Source organism: Triticum dicoccoides, chromosome 4A (genome assembly GCF_002162155.2).
Source record: "Triticum dicoccoides isolate Atlit2015 ecotype Zavitan chromosome 4A, WEW_v2.0, whole genome shotgun sequence".
Taxonomy (NCBI): domain Eukaryota; kingdom Viridiplantae; phylum Streptophyta; class Magnoliopsida; order Poales; family Poaceae; genus Triticum; species Triticum dicoccoides.
In genome coordinates, this window is record NC_041386.1 from 692,088,560 (window position 1) to 692,109,180 (window position 20,621).

Consider the following 20,621-nt stretch of genomic DNA (forward strand, 5'->3'; position numbering starts at 1 on the left):
AAATTAATGATGATGATCAAGGTATTTCGGATCAAGTTGCTACTGAACTTCGTAGGTCCACGAGGACACGTTCCACACCAGAGTGGTATGGCAACCCTGTCCTGGAAATCATGTTGTTAGACAACATTGAACCTTCGAACTATGAAGAAGCGATGGCGGGCCCCGATTCCAACAAATGGCTAGAAGCCATGCAGTCCGAGATAGAATCCATGTATGAAAACAAAGTATGGACTTTGACTGACTTGCCTGATGATCGGCGAGCGATAGAAAACAAATGGATCTTTAAGAAGAATACGGATGCGGATGGTAATGTCACCATTTATAAAGCTCGACTTGTTGCTAAGGGTTATCGACAAGTTCAAGGGGTTGACTATGATGAGACTTTCTCTCCCGTAGCGAAGCTTAAGTCCGTCCGAATCATGTTAGCAATTGCCGCATACTATGATTATGAGATATGGCAGATGGACGTCAAAACGGCATTCCTTAACGGCTATCTTAAGGAAGAACTGTATATGATGCATCCAGAAGGTTTTGTCGATCCTAAAAATGCTAACAAGGTATGAAAGCTCCAGCGATCCATTTATGGGCTGGTGCAAGCATCTCGGAGTTGGAACATTCACTTTGGTGAGATGATCAAAGTGTTTGGGTTTATGCAGACTTATGGAGAAGCCTGCGTTTGCAAGAAAGTGAGTGGGAGCTCTGTAGCATTTCTCATATTATATGTAGATAACATACTTTTGATGGGAAATGATATAGAATTCTTGGACAACATTAAGACCTACTTGAATAAGTGTTTTTCAATGAAGGACCTTGGAGAAGCTGCTTACATATTAGGCATCAAGATCTATAGGGATAGATCGAGACGCCTCATAGGTCTTTCACAAAGCACATACCTTGATAAGATTTTGAAGAAGTTCAAAATGGATCAGTCCAAGAAAGGGTTCTTGCCTGTATTGAAAGGTGTGAGATTGAGCTCGGCTCAATGCCCGACCACGGCAGAAGATAAAGAAGAGATGAGTGTCATCCCCTATGCCTCAGCCATACGATCTATTATGTATGCCATGCTGTGTACCAGACCAGATGTAAACCTTGCCGTAAGTTTGGTAGGTAGGTACCAAAGTAATCCCGGCAAGGAACACTGGACAGCGGTCAAGAATATTCTAAGTACCTGAAAAGGACAAAGGACATGTTTCTCGTTTATGGAGGAGACGAAGAGCTCATCGTAAAGGGTTATGTCGACGCTAGCTTCGACACAGATCTGGATGACTCTAAGTCACAAACCGGATACGTGTATATGTTGAATCGTGGAGCAGTAAGCTGGTGCAGTTGCAAGCAGAGCGTCGTGGCGGGATCTACATGTGAAGCGGAGTACATGGCAGCCTCGGAGGCAGCGCATGAAGCAATATGGATGAAAGAGTTCATCACCGACCTAGGAGTCATACCCAATGCGTCGGGAACAATCACTCTCTTCTGTGACAACACTGGAGCTATTGCCCTTGCCAAGGAGCCCAGGTTTCACAAGAAGACCAGGCACATCAAGCGTCGTTTCAACTCCATCCGTGAAAATGTTCAAGATGGAGACATAGATATTTGCAAAGTACATACGGATCTGAATATCGCAGATCCGTTGACTAAACCTCTTCGGCGAGCAAAACATGATCAACACCAGAACTCTATGTGTGTTCGATTCATCACAATGTAACTAGATTATTTACTCTAGTGCAAGTGGGAGACTGTTGGAAATATGCCCTAGAGGCAATAATAAAAGGATTATTATTATATTTCTTTGTTCATGATAGTTTTCTTTTATTCATGCTATAATTGTATTATCCGGAAATCGTAATACACGTGTGAATACTTAGACCATAGCATGTCCCTAGTGAGCCTCTATTGACTAGCTCGTTGATCAACAGATAGTCATGGTTTCCTGACTATGGACATTGGATGTCGTTGATAACGGGATCACATCATTAGGAGAATAATGTGATGGACAAGACCCAATCCTAAGCATAGCACAAGATCGTGTAGTTCGTTTTGCTAGAGCTTTTCCTATGTCAAGTATCTCTTCCTTAGACCATGTGATCGTGTAACTCCCGGATACCGTGGGAGTGCTTTGGGTGTACCAAACGTCACAACGTAACTGGGTGACTATAAAGGTGCACTACAGGTATCTCCGAAAGTGTCTGTTGGGTTGACACGGATCGAGACTGGGATTTGTCACTCCGTATAACGGAGAGGTATCACTGGGCCCACTCGGTAGTGCATCATCATAATGAGCTCAAAGTGACCAAGTGTCTGGTCACGGGATCATGCATTACAGTACGAGTAAAGTGACTTGCCGGCGATGAGATTGAACGAGGTATTGGGATACCGACGATCGAATCTTGGGCAAGTAACATACCGTCTGACAAAGGGAATACTATACGGGGTTGCTTGAACCCTCGACATCGTGGTTCATCCGATGAGATCATCGAGGAGTATGTGGGAGCCAACATGGGTATCCAGATCCCGCTGTTGGTTATTGATCGGAGAGCCGTCTCGGTCATGTCTGCATGTCTCCCGAACCCGTAGGGTCTACACAGTTAAGGTTCGGTGACGCTAGGTTTGTATGAATATGAGTATGCAGCAAACCGAATGTTGTTCGGAGTCCCGGATGAGATCCCGGACGTCACGAGGAGTTCCGGAATAGTCCGGAGGTAAAGAATTATATATAGGAAGTGTTGTTTCGGCCATCGGGAAAGTTTCGAGGTCACCCGGTATTGTACCGGGACCACCGAAAGGGTCCCGGGGGTCCACCGGGTGGGGCCACCTATCCCGGGGGGCCCCGTGGGCTGAAGTGGGAGGGGAACCAGCCCCTAGTGGGCTGGTGCGCCCCCGTTTGGGCCCCCCTTCGCCTAGGGTTGGAAACCCTAGGGTGGGGGGGGCGCACCACTTGCCTTGGGGGGCACTCCACCCCCCTGGTCGCCGCCCCCTTGGGAGATTCCCATCTCCAGGGCCGGCGCCCCCCAGGGGGCCTATATAAAGGAGGGGGGAGGGAGGGCAGCCGCACCCTGAGTCTTGGCGCCTCCCTTCCCCTGCTACACCTCTTCCTCCTCCCGCAGTTGCTTGGCGAAGCCCTGCCGGAGTCCTGCTGCATCCACCTCCACGCCGTCGTGCTGCTGGATCTTCATCAACCTCTCCTTCCACCTTGCTGGATCAAGGAGGAGACGTCACGCTGACCTTACGTGTGTTGAACACGGAGGTGCCGTCCCTTCAGCGCTAGGATCTTCGGTGATAGGATCACGACGAGAACGACTACCTCAACCCCGTTCTCTTGAACGCTTCCGCACGCGATCTACAAGTGGTATGTATATGCATCTCTCTCTCTTGTTGCTAGATGAACTCATAGATTGATCTTGGCGAACGTAGGAATTTTTTTATTTTATGCAACGTTCCCCATCACTTTTAGTTTTCCTTCCCTTCTAAACTTCAATTTTGTTGGTTCTTCTTATGGATATTCACCCCTTTAAAGCCCTATGAATGGAACCGCTTCGAAATAGGAATTTGAAATGGTCTAGACTGGTTCAGTGTTCTGTCTAATTAGAAATAACTCCCCCTTTTGATTTCATCAATTTTTTTGTACAACTTAGGCCCTTGTTGTTTTATGGCAAGGTTGTTTTAACAAGGTGATCTATACATAATTCAGTCGGTACTGTTGGAACAACATGATATCGTCCAAAAGAAAAATCATAATGTAGCACAACCAACCATTGCCATATTAGATTACCATCAGAGCTCACAAAAAGGTATTCAGAGTGTTGCAGAATGTTCTATAATCTATTAACGTAAACTGCTTTTGGTTTTATTTCCCAGCTGCAGCCACTGATTTGAATCCCCTCTCCTCCCGTGCAGTCTGTTCTGTAGACACACAACAACTGCAACATCTATGAACTCCGGTGGAATCCTCAACCAAGGTTCGCCAGTACCTGCATCGTTTGCCTTGTCTCAAAAGAGGCTATATAAGCTACGTATTTGTGTGTGCATTTTCACTTCTCCTTTACCAGCCACAACTTTGTTTTATAGTGCGCAACTATCTGACGAGGGTTAAGTAACTGAGAAACTAAGCTTTGGGAGATCCAAAATCGTTTTAGATGGTACATCATGAGAATGAAATTCATGTTTTCCACCTTGAGGCTGTTACACGCGTACTGATTTTTCTCTTTGTTGAGAAAATAAATTGTTTTGTCTTCCTATGCATAAAAAAATAGTGAATCTGATGCTCCATCAAGGTGGGCTGAAAGGATTGAAATTACTCAACTTATTTTTTTTATTATATCTGATTATAGATATTTTATATAGTATCATATACTGTTAATAAACAATTTTGCTTTTTGCTTGACATTGATGTGGTGGTGATTTGCTTTACAGGTTAAATTATCTTACCGCCATAATGGTTTACCGAATAAAGATTGTTTTGTCATGTTTTTATACCATGTCTTCAGGATTTTCTCTTGCCATACATAACATGTCACAGTCCTTCAGGTTTTTGGGCTGTTCTTCTGCCATTCCATCTGTGTGTGTGTGTGTGTGTGTGTGTGTGTGTGTGTGTGTGTGTGTGTGTGTGTGTGTGTGTTCATGTGACATTTTCTGTGACATGCTCAAAGTGATGTAATTAACCGGACCATTACTGTTATTAGTGCTGAGTCCCTCCTATATCTTTCTTTGAGAAATTCAATCTGTGGAATATATATTGTGTAACCATTAGCGGACTGGGTGGGTGCTGTCATCGTGCTTTGCTATTCATTACTGTTATTATGTGTTGCAGTTTTTTATTACATTTGGTATTGTATGGTCGTTGGGTTGGATATGACCGCACCCGGTAGGGATGCGGGGTGCGGCAAGCTGCACTTTCCATCTAGTTTCACAGGAAGCTACCTAGCCCTCCAGTGAAACCGCGGAAAAAGTACAACACCACCAACAAATTGAAGTTATTTATAGCTAGCTGCTGCTGGAGTCTAGAAGGATGAGGTACACGTGTGCCCACGGACACTCAGACACGCACGACGGACGGCTACGGCTACGGCGACGGAGACATGACGAGAAAAGGAGCAAATCTCCTCCTCCGGCGGTCCGTGGGTAGGGCATGTACGTGCTGAGTGCTGACGAACAAAGCCACGACGGCGATCGGTCGATAAAGTCTAATCTCATTACTAATTAATTCGCCACGGCTAGCTTAGCTATAGTACCATCAGTTTGGTACGTGCATCATGTAAATTAGTTGAGGCTAAGCTAGGATTGATTAGGATGCCTGCCTGCCAGCAAAAGCCTCCCCAAGAAGAATTTTAGTTACAAATTAATTCCTGCAGCACTAACCGAGCGATCGATCGAGACGAGGTTAATTAACATATAAATTCTCTGCCAGTACACAAAAAAGGTGAAGAACAAACAAGTTAGGGTTCAAGAACAATTGCTTGATCAGCTACTAGATCAACTGGACCGTTTTTCTCTCGTTTGATGACCATTTTTCTTTCCGTGTTTTACGATTTCCTTCTTTTATATATGCCCTGGATCTCACCCGTAAGAACAACAACGCAGGTCGCTATCATCCTTGTTAGGGTAGACCTTACTGAATCATGACTATAATATAAGTCCGTTATGCATGTGTTAACAGGTGGTTTCCGAACGGTGGAGCACTGAGACCTTTGATCATTAACAAGGTGGAGCAACTTTTCATTAAGTGGAGGGATCTATATGCATGGTAAAGCCTAGTCTTAGCCTGTATAGTACTCCCTCTGTCCGAAAAAACTTGTGGTGCTAGATACATTCATTTGAGGGACAATCTTTTCCGAACGGAGGGAGTAAATGATCTCTTTTTGGTTGTGTTAACATCAGATCTTTAGGGAAGGCACTTCCCCGCTAGGGTTGATTTGATTTGGTGTTAAAAACTGCATACTTCCTTGTCGTGAAAGGGCCATGCATGTTGCTAAAATAAACCAAGTTTGTTACTCCATGGTGGTGCGGGCACTCTATTGTTACTAGTGGTTGCCGATATGGCCATACATGTCACATACATGGACTATTTGTTATCCTGCTATCTCCTTTTACCTTTTATGTTATGCTAGTAGCATGCTACTGCTTAGCTAGGGCGAGATCGCATGCACCGTCTCCATGGATGACTTTGGTTACTTGTCGCGGTCTAGTTTCCAGATGGTGGCTGCCTTGATTTGAACTTGTCGGCATGTTCCCCAATCCTTTGCACTCGAGTTGGACTCGGTCCCATGAGGACCAAGCGGTAGCCACTTTGCTTGCTCCTCTCAAGACTGATGATGTGCAAGCTGTCTGATTGACAGCAAAGAAAAAAGCGATGCATGTATTCCCGCATTTGCAACTTTTATTGCATGTGATTGAATGATGGACAAGGATTAAAAGTGCGCCACAATGTTCCAGAATCTCATTCATGAATTCCCCCGGTGTGTTGAAGAAAGAGAATATGAAGTGACATGGCCAGCTCGATTGGACATGAGAGGATCAACCAACATTGGTCAGTTTGTGTACGTGATTATGTGATGACCTGTTTGTGTGCTCTAGCTCTACTTCTTTTGGAATCGAGGTGCTTGTAGAGTTCAAAATGTTTTTCTTTTGGGTCACCCAAGTTTTTAATTTCGGAAATACAATAATTTCAATTTTACGATGTCAAATTTCACTTGATGTTAAAGAATTTTAATATAATTTAAATTTAGTTTAAAATCAGTTCGAATCTACATCGAAATTTCAGGATTAAAAGTATTTCGGACACACTGAAAGGTGTGAAATTACGGAAATTTTACTAAAGTTTCGTTGAAAATTTTAACCCTGGTGTCACCTATTGAGTTTATTTGTATGCGCTGCAATCTCGGTTTGAGACACCTAATAATCTTACAAAATAATTTGGAAAACATACTTATCACGGAAGTGGCGTATGCTTGTGGAGCTGAGCTTTTATTCACTGTTTACTTTGGACACGTCAAGTGGTTGGTCCTCTACACCATGTGAGGTGTATGTTGGTCATCTGTCTATTGTCACCTGTATTGGCATTTTGCAGTTTGCAGGAAGCTCCATAACTTAAGGAGGACATTCCAGATAGCGTCTGGACCGAGAGGTCTGGATGAGAGCTTCAGGCTCAGGCTTTCCTGGCCTGGGGCGACCACCTATGGATGGCAAGATGGAGACCGTTGCCATGACTAATAATATGTAGTGGAGTGGAGTGGAGTATGTAGTACATAATACGTACTCGACGTCCGTTGGGTGAGATGAGCCTGGAGTAGTGGAGTGTATCTTCGAAATGGCCAAGCAGGACCAGAAAATCGCTGCCGTGTGGCTTTATTTATAAAGTCGTGCTAATGCCTTTTCTCTAAAAAAAAGGTCCAGAAAATCGACGGATCAGACCACTGATTATTGCTTCTTCTACTGAAAAAATCTACAGTTTATTTCACCGAAACGGTGCCTATTTTATTTGTCAGTGTGAGTAGACGATCAGTGAGCTAAGGATGCAACGAAATCAGATCAAATCAACTGAAACCACATGGATCAATTATTGGAAGAACACGCCATGAGAGGAATCCTAGTACTGCTCCCTAGTCTTTTACGAGTGAGCGTGATGGGGTGTTAGGTGCTGTTAATGCAACAGATTAGATGCCCGACCCCCGACGGCAACGTTCCGGCGATCGCTACGTGGATGGCCGCCATGATGATTAAACCTCTGACCCCCGGAGGGAGATTACGCTGCAAAGCTGCATGCTGAGTGAATGGAGAATCCTTGGCCTTTGCCTTTTGATTGTGCGTGTGGCTTTGCCATGCACGAGTTAGGTAGTTAGCGCGTGCATGATGACGCCTCGTAGGCCACACCTTTGTCACCAGCGGATTAAACTAAAGTTATGAGCCGTTTGTTTCTTCTGCTTCTTGTTGTATGTTGCCCATGTTGTTTGGTTAGCCAAAGTACCACCGAATGATTCAAGCCTTTCATTTTGACCAGGAATATGTAGGAACCAACGCAAACTGGCAGAAGTAGTAGGACGAGCAAATAAGTAATATAGCTTGTACTCGTATTTTGGATAGAAATCATCACATGGAATGGAACTATATTTGAGGGCCCGGCATGCTCTTTACAAGTTTAGGCAAGTAGAATACTACTATGCTTAAAGTACAGATCTGGTCATTTTGAATGAAAATCGTAAGAAAGGTCTTCTTGCCTCCCTCATGAATCATGATGCTCGTCTCTTGCCACATGTGGAATGAACCAAATGTGGGGTCTCTCGTCATACTAGCGCCATTCTGAACACCATCTCTGAAAGAATCGCCGCTGAAGCAGATCTATAGTGCCTCACGGGGTGAAACATTTGAGTAATCTTATGGCAGGGGAGTAATCTTCCTGTAAAAGAAATTTATTGTGCCTCTTGGCCTTTGTACAATTAGAATCTCTTGACTAATTTTCGCAAAAAATAAAAATAGATAAATAAATTCTCTTGACTACGGGAGCCTATACATCAGGTACCTGAAAAAAAGTATTCCATCAGTCACTTTCATTCAGAACTGCTAGACTTCATCCAATGACCGAAAACAGATCATGCATTGTTCATTTTAAACCTCCCGTCTTTATCCCTCACACACACCCTACAACTTACCCGCCTGCCGTCGCCCCCAGCGGCCGGTGGGCTCGCCCTCCCTTCGACATCCTCCACTGCCATGCTGGCCACCACCACCGCCCATCTCTCTAAGCTCCCCCCTCCGGCACCCCGCGTCGTGTAGTTTCAAACTCGCTCCCGCTGGCTATTGTTGGCTGCTGCTCGTGCATGGGTCAGCCCCGCCCTAGCTGTCGCTCCTCATGACGGCCCCGCCTTCGGCCGCTCGCGAAGACTGAATCCTAAAAAACCCTCAGGAGCATACATTTAGTAAGCATACTTAACAAATATACCTCCGTCCTGGTTTATTAGTTCTCATCATATTTTGGGTCAAATTTTGACCACACATTTACCTAGCAAATGTTAATGCATGTCATTAAAAATTGTATTCTTGGATTTGTATTAGAACGTAGTTTTCAATGATATTCTTTTTGCTACGTATAACTTTATTTTGTTAGTTAAAATTATGATAAAAATATGGAAAAACACGCGGGGGGCTAGTAAACCCAACATATGTAGTAAAAAGGCAATGCTTTTGTCATGTTCTAGAAGAAAAGAAGCTACAGATCATCTTAGCTCAAGCTATTCAAATGAAGTGCCGGTGGCTCAAAAGCGATGTGATGGTGATGGGCTACTCTCCGGCTGAGGCCCTCGGCATTGCCACCCGCCTCAACTGCCGCCTGGGCTCCTTCCCAACGACATACTTGGGAACGCCCATTAGTGACTCCCGGCTCACTGTGGCGGAACTTCGCCCTACGGTCTCCAAGTTGCAAACGCGAATGGAGCCGTGGCAAGGTCGATGGCTCTCGAAGGCGGCCCGGACAATCCTCATCAACTCCTCGCTCTCTAGTCTCCTCATATTCCTTATGAGCTTCTACAGTCTCCACGAGACCCTCCATCACGAGATTGCTATAATTCAATCTCGCTTCTATTGGGCGGGAGACAATAACAGGCAGAAGTATAATATGGTTAGTTGGCCCGACATCTGCAAACCTCGGGACCAGGGAGGCCTTGGCATCATGTGCTCTAAGCGCATGAACATTGCCCTCCTTTCCCGCTGGCTCTGGCGCATCTCTCAGGGACATGGAGGTCTGTGGTTAGACATCATCCGGAACAAATACCTGCGTGGTCAACCCTTGGCCTTCTGCCAGCGGTCGGGTGGGTCCCAATTCTGGCCGTCGGTCATCCAGCTGCTTCCCGTCCTCCGCATTGGGACCTCCATCTCGGTTGGTTCCGGAGCGGCGACCTTGTTCTGGTTTGACCGCTGGGCTGGGGACGCCCCCTTCGCTTCCCGCTTTCCCGACCTCTTATCCATCACAGTCGCCCCTACAATCTCAGTTCAGCATGCCCTTATTGACTTAGGGCGCCTCGCGTTCCGGAGGCCATTTGGGCCTCCGGAAGTGGCCGCCTGGCATGAGCTGCTTGATTGTATTGCGCTCCATGAACCGACTGTGGATGTTGGCCCGGATGAGGTTCGGTGGCACCTTGAGCCTTCGGGACAATTCTCCACCAAGTCCCTCTATGCGGCTATCGCCCCCTCCTCCGCCCCTCCCCCCCTTCAGGCGATTTGGTCCATTCGACTGCCCCTTAAAATCCGGATCTTCATGTGGCAGTGGATCCGCGGTCGGCTTCCGTCGGGTGTTGAGGTCCGCAAGCGCAATGGCCCGGGCTCTGGCATCTGCCCCCTTTGTGATTTCCCCGAAGACTCGAACCACATTTTCTTCTCCTGTGTGTCTGCGCAGTTCGTCTGGAGCTGCTTTAGGGAGGCAATTGGCGGGAATTGGTGCCACTCCAACTTCCCCGACCTCTTCGCCGAACTACAGGCCTCCCCGCCTCCATCTCGCCACATTAGGTGGCTTGAGATTGTGGTTCTCGCTTGGACGCTTTGGACCATTCGCCATAAACTTGTGATTCAGCGCTCTCCTCTCCGACGCTCTACTGACGCCCTCTACAAATTATCTGGTTACTTGCAGCTCTGGCGGCCGCTTAGCCGCCATCGGGACCGGGACGCCATCTCCGCCTTCATCGCCGACCTCCGCTCGATGGCCGTCCGTCTGTCGCCGCCCCTCCGCCGCCTCCTCCTGAGCCTGATTAGTCATGTGTTGCTATCCAGCTCCGGCTACGGCCTTGGCCCTGGCTGAGCTGTCTTTTTATGTTGTGTTGCGTTTCTGGGCTTGTTGAGCTGTGCCCTCAGCAGAACCTCTGGACCTTATTTGTGCGACTTGGGTGTGTGTGTTGAACTAGTCTTGTGCGATTTGTTTTATTTATAAAGCGGGGCGAAAGCCTTTTTCGGTTAACTAATTACTGTGTTCACGAAATTCCAGTGAGCTAATTGACCCTGAATCAGAGAATAGAAAGCTACCACGGGAAAGTGCGAATGAAGTATGTTGCATGATATGGTACGAAGTGGAGCTGGATCTTTATGCTCTTCCAAGTCAATACTGACATAAACTAAAAGCAAATCCCCACGGCTTTGGAGCAGCCACGCATGCATGGCTCCATCTCCATCTCATGCATGCAAGGTTAATTAATTAAAAATGAAGCAAGACAAGGCACACACAGACCACAGCACACTATATGTTATTATCCATAGGATAGGACATAGGAGGCCAGCCAGCTAGCGTTAGTTCGTGTGGAGTCCAAATCAGCCCTCCTAACCTCCCCACTACTCCCCATCGCCCGATCAACACATAGACCAGACATAAGGAGAACAAAAAGGAAAGAATTAACATGGCAACACGCACACAAACGACATTCATCTACAAAAAGGAGGCTGCTTTTCTTGTTTTTCTATTTCAACAGGACCAGCAACAGCTAGCAGCAGAAAGGAGGAAGGAATTAAGGGACGGCGACAGGGCTTGACAAAAGTACCTCCGTCGCCGTCGGTGGTCGCCGCTGGCTCGCCGATGGGAGTGCTATCTAAACTTCTCTTCATCAGCGGTGGCTGATGTTCTGATACATTGATCCTATGGGGTCTTAGCATGATGACTTCCCGACTGTCGCTAGATGCTGCATGAATCTGGATGTAACTTTTATTATTTCTGGTATTCGTTGTAGTGCCATGATTATTGAAGATGAATAGATCAAAAGTTTCCCACAAAAAGAAATAAAATTTATTGTGCCTGCTTAAGTAAACTCTCTTAACTACGGAAGCGTATACATCGGGTACCTAAAATAACTATTGCATAAGTCACTTTCATTCAGAACTGCTAGAGCTTCATCTAATGCGGGAAAACAGATCACGCATTGTTAAGTTTCAACCTCCCCTACTTCTTCCTCACGCAGCTTGTAGCCTACCCGCCTGTCATCGCCCCCCGCCGCCACTAGGCGCGCCCTTTCCTCGACATCCTCCGCTGTCGTGTTGGCTCCCACTCCCCACCCACACCTCCACCCCCACCCCCGGTACCCGCATCGTGAAGTTTCGGACTCGCTCCCGTCGACCATTGCTTGCTCTTGCTAGTGCACGGCTCGAAAACGTCGTGGCCGGCGCTCCTCATGCCGTCCACGCCTTCAGCCTCGCACGAAGCGGAAATGACTAAATCCTGAAAAATAAACCAGGAGCCTAAGATTTAGTAAACGTGCTTAATTAATACTTACTCCGTCGGGTTTTATTAGCTCCCATCGTATTTTGGGTCAAAGTTTGACCAAAAAATTGACTAGCAAAATATTAGTGCATGTCATTAGAATTTATGTTGTTCGATTCGTATTCGAATGTTCTTTCGAACGCTATACATGGAACTTGTACTTTATTATTTAAAGTTATGATCAAAGTATGAACAAAAACATGATGGGGCTAGTAAATCCAAGACAGATGTAGTAGAAAGGCAATGCTTTTGTCATGTTCTAAAAGAAAAGAAGCTACAGATCATCTTAGGAGGTCAACTAATTGCTGTGTTCACAAAATTCCAGTGAGCTAATTGACTCTGAATTAGAGGAGAAGAAGAAGCTACCACGGGAAAGTGCGAATGGAGTATGTTGCATAATATGGTACGAAGTGGAGTGGGATCTTTATGCTCTTCCAAGTTAATACTGACATAAACTAAAAGCAAATCCCCACGGCTTTGGAGCAGCCACGCATGCATGGCTCCATCTCCATCTCATGCATGCAAGGTGAATTAATTAAAAACGAAGCAACACAGGGCACACACAGACCACGGCACACTATATCTTATTATCCATAGGATAGGAGGCCAGCTGTGCAGAGTCCAAATCAGCCCTCGGCACCTCCCCACTGCACTCCCGATCAATATATCGACTACACACAAGAAGAACAAAAAGGAAAGAATAAACAAGGCAACACGTACAGACGACATTCAGCTCCACATTAAAGATGCTGCTTTTCCTGTTTTCTTTCAACAGGACCAGCAACAGCTAGCAGCAGAAAGGAGGAAGGAATTTAGGGACGGCGACAGCGCTTGACAAAAGTTCCTCCGTCGCCGTCGGTGGTCGCCACTGGCTCGCCGACGGCAGTGCTATCTGACCGAGCTTGTAGTGTACGCCTTAACTACAAGGGCACACAGATATGGGATAGATGGCGATCGAGGTGCATATCATATCCATCCCCGGCCCACATTCCAAACTCCACCAAGAAATATTCTGGAAAACGAGAACATGGTTTGCGTTACCGAGGCCAGTGAGCGGGTGAAGATTTTACAAGAAGCAGTGAGAGTTACGTGCATGCATGAAACCGCAGAAACAACAACAACAACATGAAGAAAGTAAAGCTGCTTGTGGTTGTTGGTGTCGTATAGAAGGATGAAGTACGCATGTGCCCATGGATACTCGGCCACGCTCGCACTCCGGCCACGGGACGGCAACGGGAACGACGATGGAGGAGGCAAAGCCGAAAAGGAGCAAATATTCCCCCTCCATCGTCGTTCCCGTGGGCAGGGCGTGTACGTGCTGACAAACACACCCGGCGATAAAGCGCAAGTTTGGTCGCTAGCAGCGTCGCTGGCACTGCAGTAGCCTGTGCCCGTCGAATCTGCGGCAGGACCCAGCTAGCTACATGCATACCTGGTCTACCTCTATGTACCGACCCACCGGCCGGGTCGAGCCGCTGTCGATCTAGAATTCTGGATGATGCGTTGCGTTTGGGTTAGGTTCCAGCTAGCCTGCTAGGTGGGAATTGGATGCATATATCCTGGCATATGGTACGTCCGGCCATCTGCGTAGGCGCGTGCTGTTAGCCTCCTGCCGTCGGTAAACTGGCCCGAAATTCTTCTTCTAGCTCGCTGGACCGATCTCTCCCACCAAACGGAAGCTTTACCAGGAAGATGCATGCATCTGATATTTCGCACACGAATTAAAACTGTACTGCACCTACAGATAGATCGATCATCAGAAGGACATTACTGTTGCAAAAGTGTTCTTCTACAGTGTGTCCAGTACAACGACATCTTCTTCTCTTTTAATTACACCAACCATGGATCGATCTCCGCTCCGGATATATGCATATGCCGTATCAGAAGTTAAGACAAACATTGCTGGAGAAGAGTGTTGATTTTGGGGTGAACGGACGTACCCTTTGGGGTAGCCGGTTACGTGTTTATATATACAGGAAGAGCCCCCGTGGTGGCGTATACAAAGAGGATACTTATTGGGGTAGAGTACTACTCTATACCCAATACATATAGTACAATAACTCTAATACCCCCCTTAATCTAGACCTGGGAGAGGTTTAGATTACGTTTAAACTCATCTAATTTTTTTACACATAATGTTTTTGTGAAACCATCTGCAATCTGATCCTTGCTTGATATGAACCTGACATCAAGTTGCTTGCGAGCAGCCCGTTCGCGAACAAAGCAGAAGTCTATCTCAATGTGTTTTGTACGGGCATGAAAAACTGGATTGGCAGACAGGTAGGTAGCACCAAGATTATCACACCATAGGCATGGTTTCACCTGAAGGGAAACACCAAGTTCACGAACTAGTGCTTCAACCCAAATATGCTCAGCAGTGGCATTTGCAAGAGCTTTATATTCAACCTCTGTACTTGACCTAGACATAGTAGGCTGTTTTCTGGCACTCCAAGAAACAAGATTGGGCCCCCAAAAAAAAGCAAATCCATCAGTAGAGCGTCTATCATCCAGATCACCTGCCCAATCTGCATCGGAATAGGCACTGAGAAGGGTGGAGCTGGACCACTGGAAAGTAAGACCAACCTTACTTGTGCCCTGAATATACCTCAAAATGCGTTTAACAGCAGTCCAATGTGCAGTAGTGGGAGCATGAAGAAACTGACAGACCTTATTAACTGAAAAAGAAAGATCAGGGCGAGTCAGTGTCAGATATTGGAGTCCCCCAACAATGCTTCTATAATGTGTAACATCCTCAGATCCAAAGAGGAGATCCATCTGTCAAGCGTAATGTTTCTGTAATGGAGAGGGGTGTTGGACATGGCGTGCAAGAACGCATACCAACATGAGCCAGTAAGTCTGTAGCATATTTTTCCTGACTTAAAAGCAGTCCATTGGACTATTTGTGAACCTCAATACCTAGAAAATAATGAAGATCGCCAAGATCCTTGAGAGCAAAATCCGAACTTAAGTGATGAAGGAGAGTTGATATAGCCGAATCAGAGTAGCTTGCAACAATGATGTCATCAACATAAATTAAGAGGAAGATAGTGAGTCCTGTCTTATCAAAAAGGAATAATGAAGTATCAGCTTTGGATGGAAGAAAACCCAGTGTGTGTAACTTGAAACTCAGGCGAGAGTACCAAGCTCGAGGAGCCTGTTTCAGACCATATAATGCTTTATCAAGTCTGCAAATATAATTTGGATTAGCGAAAGACTGAAAACCTGATGGTTATTTCATGTAAACCTCCTCTTCCAGAACACCATGTAAAAACACGTTCTTCACATCTAGCTGCCTTAAACTCCAGCCTCGAGAAGCTGATATTGCAAGAACAATCCTGATAGTGGCAGCCTTAACAACAGGACTGAAAGTATCCTCGTAGTCAATACCATATCTCTGTTTGAATCCTTTTGCAACAAAACGTGCTTTGTACCTGTCCACAGTGCCATCAGCATGTTTCTTGATGCGATAAACCCATTTGCAATCAATCATATTTTTAGTGGAACTGGGAGGCACTAAATGCCAGGTTTTGTTAGCAACAAGAGCATCATATTCATCTTGCATAGCATGTTTCCAGTTTGGATCAGTAAGAGCCTCAGAAAGATTCTTGGGTTCTCCTGTAGCTGTTAGAAGGGCATACCTAACAGTACCATCGGTATATAGTTTCGGTTTTCGGATACCTTTTTGCAACCTAGTTTGAACTCCAACAATAGGAGGTGGTGCAGGAGTGGAAGGCACAAAATATCCAGCCAGATCCGCTGCACCCGATCGCTCTAGATCCGAGGAGATCCCCCTCGCGATCGGTGCTCCAGCACCCTCGTTGGCCGCCCGCTCGGCCGCGCGGGGCGAGGCATTTAGGCTGGGTCCCGCCCCTGTCGTCTGGTCGGCCACCGGCCCCTCCATCACGCGCGTGAGCCGCACCAGGCGGTGGTGGCGCTGCTGGAGGGCCCCACGCTGATGGGGCTGTCGGCTGCTGGCGCATGCAACGCGCCGAGATCCCCCTGGGATTGCATGCCTAACGTACTGACGAGGGGAGTGTTGTTGCTGCAGTCTGCCTGCACGGATCCCAGAGGAGAATCTGAACCAAAATCAACCTCGGGATTGCTCATATCTCCTGTTACGCCTGTTGTCCTGTTCTCCTGTTGTGTAGCGTTATTTGATGTGCTATGTGATGCATTTTCCTTAGAATTTTGACCAGATGCTTGAGCTGAAACAACCGGGGTTTCGTTGACAGCAACCTGAGGAGGATTAACAGCAGGAACAAGACACAAATAATGATCATTAGTATGCACACCCCTATCCATACATGCCGAAGATGAGTTATCTTGTGGAAGAAGAAGAATTTCTTCACGGAGACATCGACCAACATTAGGATTAAGAGAAGCAAATGGGAAAACATTCTCATCAAAGACAACATCTCAAGAAACATAGACACGACCAGTGGTCACATCAAGGCATTTAACACCTTTGTGACGATGACTATATCCAATAAAAACACATCGTTTGGATCGGAAAGAGAGTTTATGTTTGTTATATGGACAAAGGTTGGGCCAGCAAGCACAACCAAAGATATGGAGAGGCTCATAATTGGGTGTGATTTGGAGAAGTTTTTCAGTGGGAGTGTCAAAATTGAGGACTTTGGGTAGGAAGCATGTTTATAAGAAAGGTAGCTGTGATGAAGGCATCATCCCAAAACTTGAGAGGCATAGAAGCGTTGGCAAGTAGAGCAAGGCCTACTTCAACAATGTGACGGTGTTTGCGTTCAGCAGAACCATTTTGTTGATGAGCATGGGGACATGACACATGATGAACAATGCCTATACGTTGAAAGAAACTGTTCAATTTTTCATATTCACCACCCCAGTCGGTTTGCATGGTGAGAATTTTGCGACCAAATTGGCGCTCAACATACTGTTGAAAATCAAGAAAAACTTGATACACTTCAGAGCATTTCTTAAGTAAATAAATCCAGGTAAACTTGCTAAAATCATCAATGAAGCTTACATAGTATGCATGTTTGCTTACAGAGAGAGGAGCTGGACCCCATACATCAGAAAATATTTGTTCCAAAGGAACTGTAGACACACTAGTGGATACAGGGTAGGGTAGTTGATGACTCTTGGCCTGTTGGCATGGATCACATATGTAAGGATTTATTTCTGGGGAATATAAAAGTTTATGCTTCCTAATAATTTTCTGAACTATAAACAAAGATGGATGGCCTAGACGACGATGCCATGTAGAGGATGAAGGCTGGATAGTGGCAAGAGCATGCTTGGAGGAATCCGACGACACAGGAACGAGTGGATACAAGCCTCCATGACAGGGACCTCTAAACACGGTGCGCTTCGTTGCCTGATCCTTAATCAAGAAGAAAAAAGGGTGAATTTCCCGATAGTAATTGTTGTCTAGACCAAGTTTATGAGCAGAAAGTAAATTCGTAGATGCATCAGGAAGATGTAAAATATTGCGAAGTTGGATAGAGCTATCAGGGGTGTGCAAAACAGAATGACCAATATGTGCAATATCCATACCTTGTCCACTAGCAGTATTAACTTGATCGTGCCCCTGATATGGTTCATGAACATGGAGCTTGTTGAGCTGGCTAGTAACATGATTGGTCGCACCTGTGTCTATATACCAGTTTGTATCAACACCATAGGCACCTTTGGTCTCCTTTGGTGGCTTGTCAGTATCATCATCTTCACCATAGCGCCACCAACACTCATCAGCCGAATGACCTTCCTTTTTGCAAATTTGGCAGAAGATACCTTCCTGCCATGGTGTGGTACGACGATCCTTGCGCCCTCCTTTTGGACGACGGTCCTGACGTGGGCGCTGCTGCTGCTGCTGCTGTTGGGGAGGACGTTGAGGGCGCTGTTGCTGCTGTGGAGGAGGCATGTAGGGCTGCATATATTGCACTAGTGCAAACTGCAGCAGGTATGGAGCTGGTGGAGGGTACTCATGGGGCATGTAAGGAGCCGGCTGGAGACATGTATGGAGCCGGTGGAGGGTACTGAGGAGCAGGCGCATACTGAGGGACCGGAGGAGCAGGCGCATGTGGAGCGACCGGCTGATACTGGTGGGCCGGCTGGTAGGAAGGATGATGAGGGGGCATGTATAGTGCTGATGCTGGCTGTTTCGCTGGACCCCCCTGCAGAGTCAAGGTTCGGAACACGAGAAGCAGCATTAATAGAGGACATAAACGACCCGGAAGCTTGACCAGTAACAGAGAGCATAGCATCACGACTTTCATAAGACAGCAGCTGAGAGCACATGTCATTGAGAGATGTGGAGGGAACAACTTTGAGAGCAGCAACAAAACCATTATAGGAACTATCAAGTCCATTCATGATATAATCCTTGAGTTCATCATCATCAACAATCTTTCCCGCAGTAGCAAGTTTAGAAGCAAAACCTTTCATCTTGGTGATATATTGTTGGGCTGTCATATCAAGTTTCTTTGTGTTGATGAGTGCACCACGGATGTTGGAAACCCGTGATTTGGACTGGAAAGAAAACAGCTCGTGGATAGCATGGCAAACTTCAGCCGCATGAACCATACCATAGATATGAGAGATAATATCTTCAGACAGAGAGTTGACGATGTAGCTTACGACCTGTTGATCCCGCGTGATCCAGACATCATAGGCAGGATTGGGAATCTGGATCTTCTCCTTGTCAACATCTTCGCCATCGACGAACTCAGGCGGTGGCAGATCGGAACCTTCAAGCAGTCGCATGACGCGAGCTCCACGGAGGGTGGGCAGGACTTGAGCTTGCCACGAGAGGAAGTTGTCCCGCATGAGCTTTGTGGCACGGGGAGCACCAATGGTCACCCCAGCAGAGGAAGATGAAGACGCCATGGATGATTTGTCGCGGCAGAGATCAGCTAGGGTTTGGGTGTTTGAGGGTTGTTGAAGATTGGAATTGTCCTGAAGGCGATCGAAGCGATCAAGGGCGTGGTGTTTGTAGGCGTGATCCTGTAGAGGCTAAGTTGTTGGTGTGAGGTCGGCAGGGAAGACCGGCGACCAAGTCCTGGCGGCGACGGAGAGAAGCTCCAGAGGCGGCGGCTAGAGGGAGGGAAGGGAGGGGCCTGATACCATGTTGACTTTGGGGTGAACGGACGTACCCTTTGGGGTAGCCGGTTACGTGTTTATATATATGGGAAGAGCCCCCGTGGTGGCGTATACAAAGAGGAAACGTATTGGGATAGAGTACTACTCTATATCCAATACGTATAGTACAATAACTCTAATAAAGAGGAGGCGTGCCCAGGTGAAAGAATATAATTTTTTGCGGTATTCTGACAGGAATGTGCTGCCTAGGTGCCTTGTCTATATAAAGGTGTGTTCTACGTTTTTTTGCGGGGATATACAGGCATGTTCTAACTCCTTTTCTGCGCGTACGTGCCACAAACGAGGGGGGCAAATAAACAGTACGGAGTGATCCTCCGTTATTGTTATTTCCGTTTCAAGTAACCAAACACCGACCCTATAAAGAGAAACGCCGGGGAAAATGTGTATATAGAGTAGATGCAAGGATGTGTGGGGGCATGCAGTGTCTGCGGGCATGCAATATCGATCGATCTCGATCCGCCGGGGAAAATGTGTATATAGAGTAGATGCAAGGAGTAATATACATCTAATAGGAGTAAGTAATAAACCTCAGACTGAGCCGACATATCATCTTAAGATTTCGAAGCCATTGAAAGCGCATCGCCGGAAATCCTAAAATAAATCCAGGAATAATGCGAGCACCAGGATTTGAATCCTGGTGGGTTGGGAATACCACTGTCCACCTAACCATCTCAACCACAGGTTGGTTCGCGGTCACGCTAGCTGTTATTTTGAAGATATTGCTAATTTTTTTTCCTTTGCACATTTCATCTTGAGAAAGGTGAAGAATACACAATGTAGGAATGAAGAACAGTTGCTCGATGTGGTACTACATCAGCACGTGCTGTTTTAGGTGAACCAAGTCATCTTTTTTAAGGCTGGTACTTTGACTGACTGACCTAAAACGTACAGTACGTACGTACCCCCGGCCCGTGCCGTGACCCCGTACGTGCGTGCCAGGCGACTAGGGAGGCGATCTCCTTCCACCGATCTCCATCGGCTGGTGCGCTGGCCCCCCTCTCCCTCCGGCCGCTGCTCCGGCGGCAGGAGGGAGGGGGACCCCGTTCCTCCGCTCTGTAGTTAGGATTTGGATTTGTAGGTCGTGGTGCGTCGTTGGGGTGGTGGGAGCGGCGCATAGACGAATAAATCTGCCTCAGCTTCACTCCCATATCGGTGGTGCCCTTCACGGGAAGAAGATGATGATGAAGAAGAAGAAGAGGAAGAGGAAGAGGAAGAGGAAGAGGAAGAAGAAGAAGAAGAAGAAGAAGAAGAAGAAGAAGAAGAA